Raw genomic sequence first — 6,000 nt, 5'->3', positions numbered from 1 at the left:
ATCATTGTTCATATTGTCTGTCAGTCATGCCTACATGATGCACACCCTTTATTTTGAAAAGTTTCCTCAAAATGTATTATTTATGAATTTCTGAAATCTAAGAAATTGAATAACGTTTTGGTCACATGACCTTTTCAACAAAATCATTGTTCATAGTTAGGGGTGTCACGATTCACTTACCTCACGATTCGATTCAAAATCGATTCCTAGGGTGCCGATTCGATTAAAATTGCGATTCTGCGATTAATTGATATTCGATTCGATTCTGCGATTTATTGCGATTTTCTAGGGTGCCGATTCGATTAAAATTGCGATTCTGCGATTAATTGATATTCGATTCTGCGATTTATTGCGATTTTCTACCCCAAATCACTTTGCTTTAATTATACTAGAACATTTTAATATAATATAAACCATGAAAAGTTGAGTCATACACTTCAATGCAGCCAGATCATGTCAGGCAGTCTTTCTGACATTGATTTCAGACAAATTGCCAGTGAAAAAGGTACTAACTCATAAAAAAATAAAAATAAAAAAAAAACATTTTTTTCCCTTTTTTTTCAAAAAATCGATTTTAATATTTTGAATCGATTTTTAAAATCGTGGCATTAAGAATCGTGATTTATTCCTGAATCGATTTTTTTTGACAGGCCTATTCATAGTGTCCGTCAGTCATGCCTACAGCACATGATGCACACCCTTTATTTTGAAAATAAAAATACTCAAGTTATTCTTTTCATGAATGTATTACATCAAAGTAATAAAATAACATTCAGGTCACATGACCTTGACAACCAAATCTTGTTGTTCAAGAGGCTGGTTCCACTGTCAATGGATGTGATGGGGGAAGTCAGCAGACAAATCTCAGGTTCACCACATCTTAAATTATGTAAATTATATAAAACAGTCTGTTTTGATCTATGTGACAATTGTCCAAAGTAAAATATATTAGTCAATGTATTTTTTTTCAACTTACAAAGGTAAATCAGCAAAGAGCACACTTCCATGACCGCTTTGCCTTTTGAAACATTCTTGTGGTCATGTTAAAGGACGACTTCACCACTTTTCAACATATCTTCATATAATAGGTCTTCACTAATGCTCATGATAAAATGATAAAAAAAAATTCTAATCAGTCTGTGTCTCAGAGGAGGGCTGTAGACAGTTCAGAAACCCGTCTACCAGTGACATCATCGATGGGGAATCCAAGCTAATAGAAACTGCAGGCTTTGTATTCCTGGAAAGTTGCAATGCAATAATAGATCCCATTGTTCTCGCCTTAATAAAAATCTGAATAAAAAAATTGTAATCTTTTTGGGGGAAAAAATCCTGCCTAACGATGATGTCACTGGTAGACGGGTTTCTGGACTGTCCACAGTCCTCCTCTGAGACAGAGACCAAGTAGAAAAAAAATGTATAATTTTATCATGAGCATTAGTGAGGACCTATTATATGAAGATAGGTTGAAAAGTGGTGAAGTTGTCCTTTAAGGCAGCGTTTATGGAACCACCTTTTGCAGCTCTCGCACTCGATCTGAAAAGTAATTAACAAATTACACAATGACATAATATAATTACTATTTTAAGGTCCTTCAAGATAATCTAATCTGACAACAGTTCACTCTAGCCTATACAGGAGCCACATTGTTAATTTTCAGATAGTATTACATTTTGTATAATGCAACCATACCATCACCAATTCTGTGATTCACTTGTGTGATTACTCCACATGTAAACCTACTTTCTGATTTCTGTCTGTAAATGCATGCTTGTGTGTGCGTGAAGGGGGATCTTAGGCCTTGGCTACACGTACATGGATCTTTTTCTAAACGCACATTTTTGTGTGCGTTTGGGCCTTTCAGCCACACGCAAACGGTGTTTTTGGCCGCTAAAACGGATATTTTTGTAAACGGATAAATAAGTGAAGGTTTTCCAAAACATGCGTTTCAGTGGATCTGTGTGGACATGTAATCCGGAGATTTTGAGAAACGATGACGTCATCGCGCATTCGCACATGGTCATTATAATAATAAATAATACAATAATACATAAACACCGGACCGCTCATGGTCATTATAATAATAAATGAAGAGAGAGAGAGAGCAACACTTACAGTCTATGAAACAAGGCACGCTCATTTATGGCTAAATAATGTCATACTTAATAATAAGACAGTGGTGGGAAAAGTAGCTCATTCACTGTGTGACGAAAACCCTCTTTCTCTGCACCAAGTAGAACACACGGCGCGCACACAGATTGAATGTGGGGTCTGTCGTCCTAAAACACAATCGCCCCGGTGCCGAGAGTCCCTGCTTTATAGTGGAGTTCGATGTTTTTACATTGCCAACTCTCACATGTACATAAACGTTCAGATTTCAAATATAAAGTGCTTACCCCTGAGCCACGGACGTTACAAGGCGATCCGGACCGCGATAAGTACCCGTATCTCCCGTATTGTTCAATAAAAAGCATTTTAATCCGATCGTCGGCCATTTTCTCCAAATTTTCTCCGATGCTTTCAACCATGCGACACCAATGGTTGGAAGGTGTATTGCACTCTGATACATTACCAAAATAAAAGAACAGAAAAAGAAAATGGCCGGCGATGGGATTAAAATGCTTTTTATTGAACAATACGGGAGATACGGGTACTTATCACGGTCCGGATTGCCTTGTAACATCCGTGGCTCAGGGGTAAGCACTTTATATTTGAAATCTGAACGTTTATGTACATGTGAGAGTTGGCAATGTAAAAAAAAAAAACGAACACCACTATAAACCAGAGACTCGACAGCGTCATGTGAACCATGGCTACTGTTTGAGCTGCAGCTGCGCCCTAATAATGTTGTTTTCGTTTATGTTCACGTATGCTGTTCACGTATGCTATTAAAATAATGCAGCTATTGCAGTATTGGGCCTTAACATGTGATTACAAATGTATTTGTATTTGGCCCCTCATATATATAATTATAAAATAAATGTAAATATAAAATCTGATATAAAATTGAAACATGCAGCTGATCGATGCGTTTCTGCGTCTACGTGTGGACAGGGATTTTTGTTTATCTTTGTCATGTGGCCAGGGATTCTTTTTAAAAACGGAGGACTAAAATATCCGTTTAGTAAAAGATCCATGTACGTGTAGCCAAGGCCTTAAATTGCTGATGTGTTGGTAACATCACCAAGGGAGTGAGACGTCCCATAATGATGCCTTTTGACAAGATAGTGATAAAAGATTTAAATTGATGGCATGTCATCAATATGACATACAGACATCATGTACTACTCGTACACAATGTGTACGAGTACGCGTACACAATGTGTACGAGTACGCAGACAGAAGTACAGTGGGTGTCCTATCTGCCTGCCGTAGCTGTACGGTGGGCCATAGCCTACAGGACTTAAACAGTGGAGTAGGAGAGTAGTGTTGATAGAATAATTGGAGAATCCTAAAGTGTAAAAAGTCCTGTCATCGGCACTATGTGGAGGTAAGTAAGAAAACTATGTGGAAAATGTTTGTCAAACCCCCACTTACTGGAAACACAATCTTGTACACTCATCTCACTTCAGCCTTCACGGAACCTTTCTGCATATATTCACTGCATTTTGTTGCACCAACTGTGTAATACGCAGCTGCCTTAGTAAATCAGACATTAATTCCACTCACCAGAGCACAAATTACAATTGAGGCACAGGGACACTTGCATTGCGCCTTTGATGTTCATACAGTATATCTGACCCTCAGGGTTAATTTAACACTCAGGATTTCACTGTTCATCTTATTTTATTTCAACTGACTTAAGGACCAGAGGGATATTACCTGTGGGCTGTCTGATCTGCTCGTGCCTGGTTTTGAATGCTTAACATTTACGTACCACAATCATTAATTTTCAATTTGATTGTGAGTAGGCCAATATCATACCATACCATACATACAGTCAGTCCAGTATGTACAACAAGCAGCTTCCTATCAATTATATCCTGCTACCTGTACATTGACCTTTTCAAAAGTTTCCATTTTAATTAATTTCCACATACATTATACGTTATAAAAATTGATTAATATGTAAATACCAGAAGTTGTCTATAGCCTGCGGAACGGAGCTGAACACAAACTACACGCATTAACTTCCGGGTCAACGTGTTCAAGCATGCGCAAAAAGCTTCTTCTTCTTTGGTTTTTATGAATACCAGTCATTTCGCCCATTCCGCAGTTCGCCCAAAAAGTCGGACATTTCGCCCAGACATTTCGCCCAAAAATTCGGACATTTCGCCCAGACATTTCGCCCATTTTGCGGACATTTCGCCCAGACATTTCGCCCATAGATAGTGAAGCTAGCTGGCCGTTTGTGTGCGAGAATGAGAGAGGGTTAGGGTTAGATAAAAGCTCTCTCTCTCTGTGTGTGTGTGTGTGTGTGTGTGTGTGTGTGTGTGTGTGTGTGTGTGTGTGTGTGTGTGTGTGTGTGTGTGTGTGTGTGTGTGTGTGTGTGTGTGTGTTTGTGTGTGTGTGTGAGAGAGACGCAGTCAGTGGGGCAAACGCAGTCCCCACGAAAAATATTTACGATTCTGTCCCTATCGGTACATATCTCGGACGGCGCGTAGTCGACTAGCAGGACCTGCTAGTCGACCTGCTAGGCGCCTGCAGGCGCTCGGGCGCAACTCCTCAGCCTCAAGGTCTGCTGAGTCGGCGCGCCTCCGTCATGGTCCAAAACTATACTTTATCGGCGAAAAAAAGTAGTCCTCGGATGACTGAAAATTCCCCTCTTAAATAAAGCCATTTATAATCAATCTCGCAAAACTCATTGATTATATATTTATAATGAATGTCGGGCGAAATGTCTGGGCAAAATGTCTGGGGTGGGCGAAATGTCTGGGAAAAACGTCTGGGGTGGGCGAAATGTCTGGGCGAAATGTCTGGGGGTGGGCGAAATGTCCGCTCAAAAACACGGGCGAAATGGATTTAGGGCGAAATGTCTGGTTACCGTTTTTATAGCGATATACTACATCCAGGGTGTATTTCGCCATACTGTTTTGTTTCTACTATATCAAATCTTCCCCAGTGACATCCACAACATTTAGGAATCTACCGGCTGCTTCCAGCACCATCTTTATTCTCTACAACTTCCTTGATATTTCCATAGCACAGTTGATTACCTACCGTAGGCTACCGCGGTGAAGTTGGTTTCAGGTTGGATATTCACCCACCCAGTTGGATATTCGAAAATGTTAGGGACCGTCAATAAATTACAGATTGCAATTTTTTTTAAATGCTATATCTCCTAGACAAAACCACCTGGACACACCAAAACACATCACAATGTTCATTGACCATGCATACACTATGCACACCCTTTATTTTAACATTTTTCCTAAAAATGTATTTTTTATGATTTTCTGAAATCTAAGAAATGTAATAACTTTTTGGTCACATGACCTTTTCAACAAAATCATTGTTCATATTGTCTGTCAGTCATGCCTACATGATGCACACCCTTTATTTTGAAAAGTTTCCTCAAAATGTATTATTTATGAATTTCTGAAATCTAAGAAATTGAATAACGTTTTGGTCACATGACCTTTTCAACAAAATCATTGTTCATAGTTAGGGGTGTCACGATTCACTTACCTCACGATTCGATTCAAAATCGATTCCTAGGGTGCCGATTCGATTAAAATTGCGATTCTGCGATTAATTGATATTCGATTCGATTCTGCGATTTATTGCGATTTTCTAGGGTGCCGATTCGATTAAAATTGCGATTCTGCGATTAATTGATATTCGATTCTGCGATTTATTGCGATTTTCTACCCCAAATCACTTTGCTTTAATTATACTAGAACATTTTAATATAATATAAACCATGAAAAGTTGAGTCATACACTTCAATGCAGCCAGATCATGTCAGGCAGTCTTTCTGACATTGATTTCAGACAAATTGCCAGTGAAAAAGGTACTAACTTATAAAAAAAAAAAAAAAAAAAACATTTTTTCCCTTTTTTT

The sequence above is a fragment of the Gymnoscopelus microlampas genome (assembly GCF_963454915.1).
Source record: "Gymnoscopelus microlampas genome assembly, chromosome: 3".
Classification (NCBI taxonomy): domain Eukaryota; kingdom Metazoa; phylum Chordata; class Actinopteri; order Myctophiformes; family Myctophidae; genus Gymnoscopelus; species Gymnoscopelus microlampas.
This window is presented reverse-complemented; position numbering follows the sequence as displayed.